This window comes from Oncorhynchus nerka, linkage group LG12 (genome assembly GCF_034236695.1).
Source record: "Oncorhynchus nerka isolate Pitt River linkage group LG12, Oner_Uvic_2.0, whole genome shotgun sequence".
Lineage (NCBI taxonomy): Eukaryota > Metazoa > Chordata > Actinopteri > Salmoniformes > Salmonidae > Oncorhynchus > Oncorhynchus nerka.
This window is the reverse complement of record NC_088407.1, coordinates 82,087,557-82,105,017: the sequence shown is the minus strand read 5'-3', so window position 1 is coordinate 82,105,017 and position 17,461 is coordinate 82,087,557.

The following is a 17,461-nucleotide window of genomic DNA, read 5'->3' as shown; positions in this document are numbered from 1 at the left end:
GAAATCAGGGACTATGTGAGCAGCAGGGTAAGAGCAGATTACAAGGGAGGGCCTGTAAAGGACAGATTTGGGAATGGTTTTAGAGGATTTAGGCTTTTTCACGGTAACCAATGAGGTTCTGAGAACTGTCAGGTGCAGAGTTAGGGATTAACATGATCATGTGTCCGTGGTGGGGCTTAACACATCCACCGACAGACAGATGGATGGACATAGAAATATGAGGGGAGAGAGTAGTGTGAGAGAAATCCAGAGTGAGTCAGTGAGCGGAGAGAGAGAGAGAGAGAGAGAGAGAATTTACTAGAATCTGAAGTCAAATGTCTACTGTTTGCTGATGATCTGGTGTTTCTGTCACCAACCAAGGAGGGCCTACAGCAGCACCGAGATCTTCTGCACAGATTCTACCAGACCTGGGCCCTGACAGACCTGGGCCCTGACAGTAAATCTCAGTAAGACCAAAATAATGGTGTTCTAAAAAAGGTCCAGTCGCCAGGACCACAAATACAAATTCCTTCTAGACACCGTTGCAATAGAGCACACAAATAACAAGACATACCTTGGCCTAAACATCAGCGCCACAGGTAACTTCCACAAAGCTGCGAACGATCTGAGAGACAAGGCAAGAAGGGCATTCTATGTCATCAAAAGGAACATAAAATTCAACATACCAATTAGGATCTGGCTAAAATACTTGAATCAGTCATAGAGCCCATTGCCCTTTATGGTTGTGAGGTCTGGGGTCCGCTCACCAACTAAGATTTCACAAAATGGGACAAACACCAAATTGAGACTCTGCATGCAGAATTCTGCAAAAATATCCTCCGTGTACAACGTAAAACACCAAATAATGCAGGCAGAGCAGAATTAGGCCAATACCCACTAATTATCCAAATCCAGAAAAGAGATATTCAATTCTACAACCACCGATGTAAATACAACCCATATTTATGCTTATTTATTTTACCTTGTGTACTTTAACCATTTGTACATTGTTACAACACTGTATATATATATATATATAATATTACATTTGTAATGTCTTTATTGTTTTGAAACCTCTGTATGTGTAATGTTTACTGTTCATTTTTATTGTTTATTTCACTTCTGTATATTATCTACCTCACTTGCTTTGGCAATGTTAACACATGTTTCCCATGCCAATAAAGCCCCTTGAATTGAATTGAATTGAGACACAGACAGACAGACAGACAGACAGACAGACAGACAGACAGACAGACAGACAGACAGACAGACAGACAGACAGACAGACAGACAGACAGACAGACAGAGAGAGAGAGAGCGAGAGACCACCCCTGGCCTCACTGCCCACAAAATTAGGTGGAAACTGAGCTGCACTTCCTAACCTCCTGCCAAATGCATGACCATATTAGAGACACATTTGTGAGTGTAATATTTACTGTTCACTTTTTATTGTTTATTTTACTTTGGTTTATCTATTTGACTTGCTTTGGCAATGTGAAGATATGTTTTCCATGCCAATAATTTACCCCTTTCAATTGAATTAAGACTATTTGCACATCGAGAGAACACTGTATATAGACATAATATTTGAAATGTCTTTAATCTTTTGGAACTTTTGTGAGTGTAATATTTACTGTTCACTTTTTATTGTTTATTTTACTTTGGTTTATCTATTTGACTTGCTTTGGCAATGTGAACATATGTTTTCCATGCCAATAAAGCCCTTTCAATTGAATTAAGAGAGAGAGAGGGAGAGAGAGAGAGAGAGAGAGAGAGAGAGGGGGAGAGAGAGAGAGGAGGGAGAGAGAGAGAGAGAGGGGGAGAGAGAGGGGGGAGAGAGGGAGAGAGAGAGAGAGTGAGGGAGAGACAGAGAGGGAGAGAGGGAGAGAGAGAGAGGGAGAGAGAGGGGGGAGAGAGAGAGAGAGAGAGAGAGGAGAGAGAGAGAGAGAGAGAGGAGAGAGAGAGAGAGAGAGAGAGAGAGAGAGAGAGAGAGAGAGAGGAGAGAGAGAGAGAGAGGGAGAGAGAGAGAGAGAGAGAGAGAGAGAGAGAGAGAGAGAGAGAGAGAGAGAGGAGAGAGAGAGAGAGGAGAGAGAGAGAGAGAGAGAGGAGAGAGGAGAGAGAGAGAGAGAGGGAGAGAGAGAGAGGGAGAGAGAGAGAGGGAGAGAGAGAGAGGAGAGAGATAGAGAGAGAGAGAGAGAGAGATAGGAGAGAGAGAGAGAGAGATAGAGGGAGAGAGAGAGAGGGAGAGAGAGAGGGAGAGAGATAGAGAGAGAGAGAGAGGAAGAGAGAGAGAGAGAGAGAGGGAGAGAGAGGGAGAGAGAGAGATAGACAGAGAGAGAGAGAGAGAGAGAGGGAGAGAGAGAGAGGGAGGGAGAGAGAGAGAGAGAGAGAGAGAGAGAGAGAGAGAGAGAGTGTTCCGGAGTTCCAAATTGAGCAGCTGCTGAAAAATGAGCTCCTGTATATATTGAGATTTAAATGTTTTTTTAGAGTGAAGTACATCGAAAAATCAAGAGAAAACTGCAAGACTCAATAGAAGACAAAACAAGGAACAAACCAAAAAGACAGGCTTTTGAAAAAGTAACTATTTTTCATAAAATTGTACTGTTATCTTAGCTAGCTGAATTGCGAGCTGAATTGTTTACTTGTTGCTAAGCAGTTGCTAGGGACTCTCCTGGAAGAAGCTAGCTAGCTTACAAAGAATAACAACAAAAAATATCTAGTTAACAGAAGAAAGGAAGACAAAATAAGGACAGAAGAAAAAGGAAAAGAAAAAGGACAACAAAGTGAAACCTCTAAAGAAACAAGAGACCATAATACAAGAAACAGCACTATAGAGAGATAGAAGAAATACACAACATTACTTTATAAGGACTGAATTCTAACATAATTCTGCCAAGCTTGATACAGCTTCAACTAGCACCGACGTGTCAAGTGAGAGGTGTCAAAGCCCATTAGCCCAACAATGGCAGGAGAGTCACACAGTCTACCCCAACCAAATGGAGAGGCCTTAGAAGCTCCCTCCTGCTGTTCAGAGGTAATTAAAATACAGTACCCTGTGCATGTAAAGAATAATAAGGCAAGAAAAGATTACAAATTGAAGCTCCTTATGGAAAATCAAGAGACACTTTTTGCTGACTATTACAAAAATGGGAACATCAGCAACCTTATCTTCCACACAAACCATCCCCTGGCATGGCACAGTGCTATATTAGCACACTACCCCCTTGTTACGAGAGCGGGGGATTAACGAGGGGTGGAAACTCAGAATACTTGATAACGAGGACTCTGAGTCAAGTAATATAAATATCTATAAGTCCGGAACAGTAATGGCACAGGGTAATCACAAACAGTTTCAGCTGGACTTTCACCTAAACAAAGAATTAGCCCAGCAGGAGAAGCTCTCCCTTGATAAAGATACCCCCACACCGAGCGGGTCAGACCAGACCTCTTCATTATGTAACCCCACAGACGAGCAACCCCCAGCAGAGAGTCAACATCCCAGCACAGATTACCACTCCCTCATTGAAATGAAGGACAAATTCACCCAGCTGAGATAAGGCAGGTGGAGCTGGAACAGCAGGTGATTACACTTCAGTCAGCACAGACCCAGACAACAGTCCAGCACAACAACAGCCCCTTAACCAGACCCGGAGAGCTGGAGGTGGACAGAGACATATCTGCACTTTGGACAGTGGTGAGACAAATACAACAGGAGAAAGAGGAGCAGAACAGAGCACTAGAGGAGAGTGTCAGACTGCTGGTGGAGGAGAGGTTGAGGGGGATGGAGGAGAGGTTGAGGGGGATGGAGGAGAGGGTGAGGGGGATGGAGGAGAGGTTGAGGGGGACGGCGTGCGACAGAGAACAACCCACTAGAGAGGTGGCCACCCCCACAGAGAAGCCAGCAGAACAGCCCACCTCAGCACCCAACAAAAGTCTCGACACCACAGCAGAACAGTCCACACCAGACCCTGACCATAGAGTCGACATCACAGCAGAACAGACAAATGAAGAACCCCAAGCCCAGCGGCTCTCACCCCCTCTGAGCACCCCCTGTCAGCCTGCCTGATAGCCCTTCTGACAACCCCCCCACACCCACTGAGGACAAACACAAGACACAGATTGTACTACTTATGGACTCAAATGGGAAATATATAGAAGAAAAAAAACTTTTTCCCAAACACAGTGTGTCTAAACTCTGGTGTCCAAACACCCAGCGCGCCCTAGACCTTCTGTCTGAGGCCAAACTAGGGTCACCCAGCCACATAATAATACACACAGGCACAAACGACCTGAGAGCACAGCAAGAAAGAGTGACCACAGCACTGAAGGGAGTGATTGAAAAGGCTTCTTCTACTTTCCCCAACGCACAAGTGGTTATCTCCACCCTGCTACCACGAAAAGACTTCCACCCTGCCACAATACAGCGGGTAAATGCAAGTATTTCCCGTGACTGTGCCTCAAAACCAAATGTTTTCCTGGCCCACCACTCCACCCTGGACTTGAACAGCCTCTATGACCAGGTCCACCTCTACAAGGCAGCAGTGCCCACCTTTGCCCGAACTCTAAAGGACATCGCTCTCAAACGTATCCCCAACACTTCACACAGGAGCAACAGATCAATAGACACCCCACCCAGACCGGGCGAGACACCCTCCCAGACCTGCAGGACCCCCTGGACCTACACATAGAGGACCCACGCCAAGAGGAATTACATCCAGACCACCGCACACCCAGACACATCCACACCCCCACCCCAACCAATCAACACCCCCCCACGTCAACCATGCCCACACCCCATTTAGGCCCCCTCAGATCAGACCTATGCCACTCCTGCCCACCCCATGCACCCCACCCCCGCAAAGAGGGCCTCAACATGGAAGCCACACATACGCCCAGGTAGTGAGCGGGCAAACAGTCCCAACCCCCACTCTCACACTCGCCCAAGCCAATGGCATGTACCAGATGCTCAGCAGGCTCTGCTCACACTTACTGGCCTGAGGCCAAACCACGACCAACAACATTGGACACTCTATGGAACAAAAAGCATTCACTATATCATCCTGGAATATCCAAGGCCTGAGGTCATCTGCCTTTGGCCTGAAGAGCAGAAAACCGGACTTCACCAAAGAAATCGGTAACACAGACATTGTCATCCTGCAAGAAACCTGGTATAGAGGAGACAGACCCACTGGTTGCCCTCTAGGTTACAGAGAGCTGGTAGTCCCATCCACCAAACTACCAGGTGTGAAACAGGGAAGGGACTCAGGGGGTATGCTAATTTGGTATAGAGCAGACCTAACTCACTCCATTAACCTGTTGCTTCTACTCGGGACGCTTGCGTCCCAACTAGAGCTCTGGAAATGCAAATGCGCTACGCTAAATGCTAATAGTATTAGTTAAAACTCAAAAGTTCATTAAAATACACATGCAGGGTATCGAATTAAAGCTACACTCGTTGTGAATCCAGGCAACAAGTCAGATTTTTAAAATGCTTTTCGGCGAAAGCATGAGAAGCTATTATCTGATAGCATGTAACACCCAAAAAGACCCACAGGGGACGTAAACAAAAGAATTAGCATTACGGCGTTACACAAACCGCACAATAAAATAGAAAACATTCATTACCTTTCACCATCTTCTTTGTTGGCAATCCTAGATGTCCCATAAACACTATTTGGGTCTTTATTTCGATTAAATCGGTCCATATAAAGCCTAGATATCGTTATATGTAGACTGTGTGATAAACGAAAAAAACATCGTTTCAAAACATAACGTCATTTTTTAAAATTCAAAAAGTCGACGATAAACTTTCACAAAACACTTCGAAATACGTTTGTAATGCAACTTTAGGTATTAGTAAACGTTAATAAGCGATAAAATTCATCAGGAGGCGATGTAAAGATCATTAGCTGTCCGTCTGGAAAAATGTCCGGCTAGAAACTCAACGAAAATATCCGGTCCTAGACCATAGGAGATATGGTGCCCTGCATGTGTTTGACCATGAAAAAACTCGAAGGGAAATGACAAGCCTCTAGACACCGTGTGGAAGCTGTAGGTACTGCAACCTCAGTCAATTAATTGTGGTTCACCTTTATCAATGGGTTCAAGTAGCGCATGGATATATTTTCCCATTTTCAGTGATCAGTTTTTCCTGTGCTTTTCGATGTAAATGCCGTTCTGGTAAATCCACAGCAGTGATTTAACCAGTTTTATAAACGTCTGAGTGTTTTCTATCCACACAGACTAAGCAAATGCATATACTATATTCCTGGCATGAGTAGCAGGGCGCTGAAATGTTGCGCGATTTTTAACAGAATGTTCAAAAAAGTAGAGGGTCGACTTAAGAGGTTAAATTAATCAAAACAGGAACATTCTACATTTGGCTAGAAATTCAAAAGGAAATTATCCTAACAGAGAAAAATGTCCTCCTGTGTGCTACCTATATCCCCCCCACTAGAATCCCCATATTTTAATGAAGACAGCTTCTCCATCCTGGAGGGTGAAATCAATCATTTCCAGGCCCAGGGACATGTACTAGTCTGTGGCGACCTAAATGCCAGAACCGGACAAGAACCTGACACCCTCAGCACACAGGGGGACAAACATCTGCCTGGAGGTGACAGCATCCCCTCCCACATATGCCCCCCTAGGCACAACTATGACAACATAACCAACAAAAACGGGTCACAACTCCTGCAGCTCTGTCGCACGCTGGGTATGTACATAGTCAACGGTAGGCTTCGAGGGGACTCCTATGGTAGGTACACCTATAGCTCATCTCTTGGCAGTAGTACTGTAGACTACTTTATCACTGACCTCAACCCAGAATCTCTCAGAGCGTTCACAGTCAGCCCACTGACACCCCTATCAGACCACAGCAAAATCACAGTCTACTTAAACAGAGCAATACTCAATCATGAGGCATCAAAGCCAAAGGAACTGAGTAACATTAAGAAATGCTATAGATGGAAGGAATGCAGTTTGGAAACCTACCAAAAAACAATTAGGCAACAACAAATTCAATCCCTTTTAGACAATTTCATGGGTAAAACGTTCCACTGTAATAGTGAAGGTGTAAACCTGGCAGTAGAAAATCTTAACAGTATATTTGACCTCTCAGCTTCCCTATCAAATCTAAAAATCTCAAATAGAAAACCGAAGAAAATTAACAATAATGACAAATGGTTTGATGAAGAATGCAAAAATCTAAGAAAGAAATTGAGAAACCTGTCCAACCAAAAACATAGAGACCCGGAAAACCTGAGTCTACGCCTTCACTATGGTGAATCACTAAAACAATACAGAAATACACTACGGAAAAGAAGGAACAGCATGTCAGAAATCATCTCAATGCAATTGAAGAATCCATAGACTCTAACCACTTCTGGGAAAATTGGAAAACACTAAACAAACAACAACACAAAGAATTATCTATCCAAAATGGAGATGTATGGGTAAACCACTTCTCCAATCTTTTGGTTCTATAACAAAGAACAAAGAGCAAAAACATATACATGATCAAATACAGATCTTAGAATCAACTATTAAAGACTACCAGAACCCACTGGATTCTCCAATTACATTGAATGAGTTACAGGACAAAATAAAAACCCTTCAACCCAAAAAGGCCTGTGGTGTCGATGGTATCCTCAATGAAATGATCAAATATACAGACAACAAATTCCAATTGGCTATACTAAAACTCTTTAACATCATACTTAGCTCTGGCATCTTCCCCAATATTTGGAACCAAGGACTGATCACCCCAATCCACAAAAGTGGAGACAAATTTGACCCCAATAACTACCGTGGAATATGTGTCAACAGTAACCTTGGGAAAATCCTCTGCATTATTATTAACAGCAGACTCGTACATTTCCTCAATGAAAACAATGTACTGAGCAAATGTCAAATTGGCTTTTTACCAAATTACCGTACAACAGACCATGTATTCACCCTGCACACCCTAATTGACAACCAAACAAACCAAAACAAAGGCAAAGTCTTCTCATGCTTTGTTGATTTAAAAAAAGCCTTCGACTCAATCTGGCATGAGGGTCTGCTATGCAAACTGATGGAAAGTGGTGTTGGGGGTAAAACATACGACATAAAATCCATGTACACAAACAACAAGTGTGCGGTTAAAATTGGCAAAAAACACACAGATTTCTTCACACAGGGTCATGGGGTTAGACAGGGATGCAGCTTAAGCCCCACCCTCTTCAACATATATATCAACGAATTGGCGCGGGCACTAGAAAAGTCTGCAGCACCCGGCCTCCCCCTACTAGAATCCGAAGTCAAATGTCTGCTGTTTGCTGATGATCTGGTGCTTCTATCACCAACCAAGGAGGGCCTACAGCAGCACCTAGATCTTATGCACAGATTCTGTCAGACCTGGGCCCTGACAGTAAATCTCAGTAAGACCAAAATAATGGTGTTCCAAAAAAGGTCCAGTCACCAGGACCACAAATACAAATTCCATCTAGACACTGTTGCCCTAGAGCACACAAAAAACTATACATACCTTGGCCTAAACATCAGCGCCACAGGTAACTTCCACAAAGCTGTGAACGATCTGAGAGACAAGGCAAGAAGGGCATTCTATGCCATCAAAAGAAACATAAATTTCAACATACCAATTAAGATCTGGCTACAAATACTTGAATCAGTCATAGAGCCCATTGCCCTTTATGGTTGTGAGGTCTGGGGTCCGCTCACCAACCAAGACTTCACAAAATGGGACAAACACCAAATTGAGACTCTGCACGCAGAATTCTGCAAAAATATCCTCTGTGTACAACGTAAAACACCAAATAATGCATGCAGAGCAGAATTAGGCCGATACCCACTAATTATCAAAATCCAGAAAAGAGCCGTTAAATTCTACAACCACCTAAAAGGAAGCGATTCACAAACCTTCCATAACAAAGCCATCACCTACAGAGAGATGAATCTGGAGAAGAGTCCCCTAAGCAAGCTGGTCCTGGGGCTCTGTTCACAAACACAAACACACCCTACAGAGCCCCAGGACAACAGCACAATTAGACCCAACCAAATCATGAGAAAACAAAAAGATAATTACCTAACACATTGGAAAGAATTAACAAAAAAACAGAGCAAACTAGAATGCTATTTGGCCCTACACAGAGAGTACACAGCGGCAGAATACCTGACCACTGTGACTGACCCAAAATTAAGGAAAGCTTTGACTATGTACAGACTCAGTGAGCATAGCCTTGCTATTGAGAAAGGCCGCCGTAGGCAGACATGGCTCTCAAGAGAAGACAGGCTATGTGCTCACTGCCCACAAAATGAGGTGGAAACTGAGCTGCACTTCCTAACCTCCTGCCCAATGTATGACCATATTAGAGAGACATATTTCCCCCAGATTACACAGATCCATAAAGAATTCGAAAACAAATCCAATTTTGAAAAACTCCCATATCTTTTGGGTGAAATTCCACAGTGTGCCATCACAGCAGCAAGATTTGTGACCTGTTGCCACGAGAAAAGGGCAACCAGTGAAGAACAAACACCATTGTAAATACAACCCATATTTATGCTTATTCATTTTATCTTGTGTCCTTTAACTATTTGTACATTGTATATATATATATATAATATGACATTTGTAATGTCTTTACTGTTTTGAAACTTCTGTATGTGTAATTTTTGTTGTTTTTCACTTTATATATTCACTTTGTATGTTGTCTACCTCACTTGCTTTGGCAATGTTAACACATGTTTCCCATGCCAATAAAGCCCTTGAATTGAATTGAATTGAATTGAGAGAGAGAGGGAGAGAGAGAGAGAGAGAGGGAGAGAGAGAGAGAGAGAGAGAGAGAGAGAGAGAGAGAGAGAGAGGGAGAGAGAGGGAGAGAGAGAGAGAGAGAGAGAGAGAGAGGGAGAGAGAGAGAGAGAGAGAGAGAGAGAGAGAGGGAGAGGGGGAGAGAGAGAGAGAGAGAGAGAGAGAGAGAGAGAGAGAGAGAGAGAGAGAGAGAGAGAGAGAGAGAGAGGGAGAGAGAGAGAGAGAGAGAGAGAGAGGGGGAGGGGTGGGGGAGAGAGAGAGGGGGGGAGAGGGGGGTACCTATCGAGATAATTTAGAAAAATGTCACAATCTCTCAACATCTCAAATAGTCTCAGATACACTCATCACTTTCCCTTGAGAAGCTACCTGACGATCCAACCAGATATCAGTCAATAGGACAGTTCCCATGTCTTATGAATGCAATCAGTTTGGGAAAATGTGAATCTATTGAAAGATGGCGTAGCAGTGGGACGTGTGTTTGTCTTGTCCCGTGTAAATAGTCGTTTTCCTTTTTGTATACATTTCATATGTATTTTAATCTCACTTTCCATCAATGAACTGAATATACTTTCCTGCATCCCGCCTCATCCAATGTGGTCCATATCTGCTATGTTTATACTACTAGCTAGCCAGCTAACTAGCTAGTAGTAGTCAGTTAGCCACTGCTAGCGGTCTTCACCGTTAACTCGGACACCAGCCAGCTTCAGCTCGGTCAATACCTGCCAGTCTGCACAGAGTGATATCAACCCAGAGCATATCGGACTGCTTTTTCTCTACCACATCACCGGATTCCTGCCGCAAGCTCTGGACCATTACACCGGATCATCGCTGCTAGCTAGCTGCAATCGAGTGGCTACTGCCTGCCCCACCCGACTAGCATCACTACTCTGGCCGGGTCTGACTTGGAATATGTGGACAACTAACAGTCGGGCTTACTAAATGTTAATTCTAACAGTCAGGCTTACTAAATGTTGATTATAACAGTCGGGCTTACTAAATGTTCATTCTAACAGTCGGGCTTACTAAATGTTAATTATAACAGTCGGGCTTACTAAATTTTAAATCTCACAGTCGGGCTTACTAAATGTTAATTCTAACAGTTGGGCTTACTAAATGTTCATTCTAAAAGTTGGGCTAACTAAATGGTTTAGAATTTGACTCTAACAGTCAGGCTTACTAAATGTTCATTCTAAAAGTTGGGCTAACTAAATGGTTTAGACTTATATTAACTGAGATGGACTGAAATGTATAGGATCATTAGCTGAATCATGGGTATAGCTTTAGTGCAGGCTGGAACAGATCCCCCGTCCACTCCACTGCTGTACACTGAACATAGTTTTTCCTTACCACCATGGAGGTGTCATCAGGTGAATTCAACAAGTGAGTCGAGTTTCAAATAGTTACACACTATAATTGCTCCATACGCACACACTCGCATAGACTCCAACATGCACACATGCAAGTATACACAAACGCACACACACACGCACACACATCTTAACGGCAAACTGCTTATAGTCAATGGGGTTAACCTAACCCTCTGAGAGACTCTGTGACAGGGAACAGGTCAACTGTTCTGAAACAGGTTCAAAAAAATATTTTCACTCCCCTCCTCTCCTCTCCTCTCCTTTCCTCTCCTTTCCTTTCCTTTCCTTTCCTCTCCTTTCCTTTCCTTTCCAGGTTAAATAAATCCCACAGTGCAGCCATGATACAATTAATGCTGTTTTGTAGGGTGGACATTTTTAGAGATAACGTGCGGTCCAGAATGGCTCCCCTCACTTTTATTTTCACTCCTCTCCTCTCCTCTCCTCTCCTCTCCTCTCCTCTCCTCTCCTCTCCTCTCCTCTCCTCTCCCTCTCCTCTCCTGTCCTGCCCTCTTCTGTCCTGTCCTCTCCTCTCCCCCCTCCTCTCCTCTCCTCCTCTCCTCTCCTCTCCTCTCCTCTCCTCTCTCCTCTCCTCTCCTCTCTCCTCTCCTCTCCCTCTCCCTCTCCTCTCCTCTCCTCTCCTCTCCTCTCCCTCTCCTCTCCTCTCCTCTCCTGTCCTGCCCTCTTCTGTCCTGTCCTCTCCTCTCCCTCCTCTCCTCTCTCCCTCCCTCCTCCTCTCCTCTCCTCTCCTCTCCTCTCCTCTCCTCTCCTCTCCTCTCCTCTCCTCTCCTCTCCTCTCCTCTCCTCTCCTCTCCTCTCCTCTCCCTCTCCTCCTCCCTCTCCTCCCTCCCTCCCCTCCCCTCCCTCCTCTCCTCTCCTCTCCCTCTCCTCTCCCTCTCCTCTCCTCTCCTCTCCTCTCCTCTCCTCTCCCTGTCCTGTCCTGCCCTCTTCTGTCCTGTCCTCTCCTCTCCCCTCCTCTCCTCTCCTCTCCTCTCCCTCCCCTCCTCTCCTCTCCTCTCCTCTCCTCTCCTCTCCTCTCCTCTCCTCCTCTCCTCTCCTCTCCTCTCCTCTCCTCTCCTCTCCTCTCCTCTCCTGTCCTGTCCTCTTCTGTCCTGTCCTCTCCTCTCCCCTCCCCTTTCCTCCTGACTCTGCCAGAAACAGATGATGTTACACTCAAATACTTATCATAAAAAATAGAGAGCAGCTTGTGTGTGTGAAGAGTTAGAGAAAGACAGGGAAATAGAAAAGTAGAGGGAAGAGGGTAAAGCAGTCTGAACTTGGCCCGGTGGCCCTGTGGCCCGGTGGCCCGGTGGCCCTGTGGCCCTGTGGCCTGGTGGCCCGGTGGCCCTGTGGCCCTGTGGCCTATCTCTGTGAAAGGTCATGTGCCAAAAACAAAAACATATATATTTAACTAAGCAAGTCAGTTAAGAACACATTCTTATTTATGGTGAAAGCTACCAGGGAACATTGGGTTAACTGCCTTATTCAGGGACAGATTTTTACCTTGTCAACTCAAGGATTTGATCCAGTAGCCTTTTGGTTACTGGCCCAACATGCTAACCACTAGGCTACCTGCTCTAACCACTTGGCTACCTATTCTAACCACTAGGCTACCTGCCACCCCAAATGAATGCTGGAAATTCAAGCTCTTAAAAGTTGTTTAAAATAAGTAATACATTGAATGGTGAGCGAGCGTTTGGCCTTTTCCTTATTAATGATGATCTCATTTTGGGTTTGCACCTTGACTCATGTTGGTTGAGCGCCCTCATCTCATTTCCAACCAACCCAGGGGGCACTGGTTGTCAGTAACAGTGCCAGCTTAGATGAGACATTAATAAAGTTAATATTAAACCTGGGCAGATGTTGAGTGTGTTATCAGTCAGGCCTTTATCGAGGGTACATCTGACATGGGGGCAAGGGGCAGGGGCGGGGGTGGAGGGGGTGGGACATCCAGAGAACAGTAACAATAATCGATGGAGGGACTCTGTCTGTCTGGAGGGCAAAGAAGTAGAGCAAACCAAGAGGTCAATGGAACTAAGGCTTCTCCCTTTTCTGTTCTCTCTCTCATTGCTGGCTTTTATGCTATGGACATGAGTAGTGCTTAGTTCAGCACAAGCTTGTGTCCCGTATACATGCTGATCATCCCCCAAAACAACCTGTTTACTTCAGTTCAAAATATGAATCTGAATTCAATTGTGTTGTCTATGCCTCAATCTCAAATCAATGAGAGAGCTTGGGAACCTGACAAACTGTGATTTTGTGACAAACTATCTAGTTCATTAAAGGAAAAAAGTTGCTACAGGACATCTGCTAAATGACTTAAATGTAATGTAATGTTTGTTATGTATAAACTAATCATACAGTATATACCCATTGATTCTTAAAGAAAATAACTTAGAAATGAGTTTATGTTCAGCTGTCACACTCCATCAGAACCCCAAATAAGCATGTTTTACACTGTAAATGTAAACAAACACTGTGTAGCCTCAAAACATGGTTAAAACTATTATGATGACATCATTGACGGTATTTAGTATTTATTAGGATCTCCAATTAGCTGCTGCCGAGGAAGCGGCTACTCTTCCTGGTGTCCAAACAAGAAACTGAACAAACAAAATACATAATATAGATAAATATACAATACATAGCACTGCCTGTACATTACAATTTAGCCATTCAGCAGACACTCCTATCAGGAGCGACCAACAGTTAGTGCATTTATCATAAAAGATAGCCACATATCACAGTCGGTCCTTGAATCCATAGCTCTGTCAATGAATTTGAAAGTGATAAAAAAAAAATCAAAGACTATCCCTCAGCTTTTTACCAAAACCCAGGTGGGGGTGAGTGAGTTATTGTTTCAACTGCATATTTCTCCAACAAAGGTTGAACCACTGTAGTTGTTTCGGAAGAAATGGGGATCTCTTTCACAGTTGAGATGTTTCAGTATTACTGGACAAAAGTGTTCTTTTGATAAGGGTAATAATGGTGGGCGGACATTTTATAAATACTGTAACTAACGGTTATTAAAAAGGATAAAATACCAAACAACCGTTGCTGTTATACAAGTCATCCGATAATCTAAATAGCTCCAGTATCTCAATAGGTCGCAGCATAACATAGACAAAAGTGAATAAAAAATGATAGTAAAAAATACTCAAAGACTCAAAAAAGTTTACAGCTTCATATACTATCACAATGCACTCCACTTTTAAAGGAAGTCTCTTCATATCAACAACTAACTCTGACTTTCATAACACGGCACTCTTTTAAAGTAAACTCAGCAAAAAAAGAAATGTCCCTTTTTCAGGACTCTGTCTTTCAAAGATAATTCGTAAAAATACAAATACCTTCACAGATCTTAATTTTAAAGGGTTTAAACACTGTTTCCCATGCTACAATGAACCATAAACAATTAATTAATATACATGCACCTGTGGAACGGTTGTTAATAATGTCTTAAAACGTGTTATGACTGCAGGCTTGGATGAATATGGTACCCAGAGTAAACTGTATGCTACTCAGGCCCAGTTGCTAATATATGCATATTATTATTAGTAAACACTCTGAAGTTTCTCAAACTATTTGAATGATGTCTGTGAGTATAACAGAACTCATAGGGCAGGCAAAAACCTACACCTGCACCTACACCTACACCTACACCTGCGTTGCTTGCTGTTTGGGGTTTTAGGCTGTGTTTCTGTACAGCACTTTGAGATATCAGCTGATGTACGAAGGGCTATATAAATACATTTGATTTGATTTGAACCAGGAAGTGTGAAATCTGAGGTTTGTAGTTTTTCAACTATTTTCCTATCAAATACACAGTGTCTGTGGGGTCAAATTGCACAAATTGCACTTCCTAAGGCCTCCACTAGATGTCAACAGTATTTAGAACCTTGTTGGATGCTTCTGTAAAGTGGGGGTGAATGAGAGGGGAATGAGTCAGAGGTCTGCCAGAGAGGCATGAGCTGACCAGGCGCGTTCACGTGATAGTTAGCTTGAGTTCCATCGCAATTCTACAGACAAAGGATTTATTGTTGAACTGGGATTCCTGGGAATGCATTCTGATGAAGCTCATCAAAGGTAAGTTAATATTTATAATGCTATTTCTGACTTCTGTTGACTACACAACATGGTGGATATCTGTTTTGGTTGTTTTGTTGTCCGAGCGCTGTACTCAGATTATTGCATAGTGTGCTTTTTCGGTAAAGCTTTTTGGAAATCTGACACAGCGGTTGCATTAAGGAGAAGTTTATCTAATGTTCCACGCATAATGCTTGTATCTTTTATCAATGTTTATTATGAGTATTTCTGTAAATTGATGTGGCTCTCTGCAAAATCACAACTACTGAACATAACGCGCCAATGTATACTGAGATTTTTTTTTGATAAATATTAACTTTATCGAGCAAAACATACATGTATTGTGGAACATGAAGCCCTATGAGTGTCATCTGATGAAGATCATCAAAGGTTGGTGATTCATTTTATCTCCATTTCAGTATTTTGTGACTCCTCTTTGGCTGGAAAAATGGCTGTGTTTTTCTGTGACAAGGCACACACCTAACATCATCGTTTGGTGTGCATTCGCCGTAAAGCCTTTTTGAAATTGGACACTGTGGTGGGATTAACAAGAAGTGTATCTTTAAAATGGTGTAAAATACTTGTATATTTGAGGAATTTTAACTATGAGATTTCGGTTGTTTGAATTTGGCGTCCTGCACTTTCACTGGCTGTTGTCATATCGATCCCATTAGCGGGAAGAGGTTCTAACATCTTACAGACAATAGGCAATTAAGGTCTAAGATATGAAAACTTAGGACACTAAAGAGACCTTTCTACTGACTGAAAAACACCCGAAGAAAGGTGCCCAGGGTACCTGTTCATCTACGTGAACGTGCCTTAGGCATGCTGCAAGGAGGCATGAGGACTGCAGACGTAACCAGGGCAATAAATTGCAATGTCCGTACTGTGAGACGCCTAAGACAGCGCTACAGGGAGGCAGGACGGACAGCCGATCGTTCTCACAGTGGCAGACCACGTGTAACAACACCTGCACAGGATCGGTACATCCGAACATCACACCTGTGGGAAAGGAACAGGATGGCAACAGCAACTGCCCGAGTTGCACCAGGAACACACAATCCCTCCATCAGTGCTCAGACTGTCCGCAAAAGGCTGAGAGAAGCTGGACTGAGGGTTTGTAGGCCTGTTGCAAGGCACGTCCTCACCAGACATCACCGGCAACAACATCTTCTATGGGCATAAATCCACTGTCGCTGGACCAGACAGGACTGGCAAAAAGTGCTCTTCACTGACGAGTCACGGTTTTGTCTCACCAGGGGTGATGGTCGGATTCACATTTATCATAGAAGGAATGAGCATTACACCGAGGCCTGTACTCTAGAGCGGGATCGATTTGGAGGTGGAGGGTCCGTCATGGTCTGGGGCGGTGAGTCACAGCATCATCGGACTGAGCTCTCAACGCTGTTCTTTACAGTGAAGACATCCTGCTTCCTCATGCGGTACCCTTCCTGCAGGCTCATCCTGACATGACCCTCCAGCAGGACAATGCCACCAGCCATACTGCTCGTTCTGTGTGTGATTTCCTGCAAGACAGGGATGTCAGTGTTCTGCCATGGTCAGTGAAGAGCTCGGATCTCAATCCCATTGAGCATGTCTGGGACCTGTTGGATCGGAGGGTGAGGGCTAGGGACATTCCCCAGAGAAATGTCCTGGAACTTGCAAGTGCCTTGGTGGAAGAGTGGGGCAACATCTCACAGCAAGAACTGGCAAATCTGGTGCAGTCCGTGAGGAGTAGGTGCAGTAGGTGCAGTACTTAATGCAGCTGGTGGCCACACCAGATACTGACTATTACTTTTGATTTTGACCCCCTCTTTGTTCAGGGACACATTATTCAATTTATGTTAGTCACATGTTTGTGGAACTTGTTCAGTTTATGTCTCAGTTGTTGAATCTTGTTATGTTCATACAAATATTTACACATGTTAAGTTTGCTGAAAATAAACAAAGTTGACAGTGAGAGGACGTTTCTTTTTTTATGTCTCTTCATATCAACAACTAACTCTGACTTTCATATCACAGCACTCTTTTATAAGAAGTCTCTTCATATCAACAATTAACTCTGACTTTCATATCACAACACTCTTTTAAAGGAATTCTCTTCATATCAACAACTAACTCTGACTTTCATAACTGAGACATGGTGGAAAATAAAAATACACAAGCTTGAGAATGCCTTCCAACTGAGACACCGGCATCTTCCTCACCGGCGTCTTCCTCC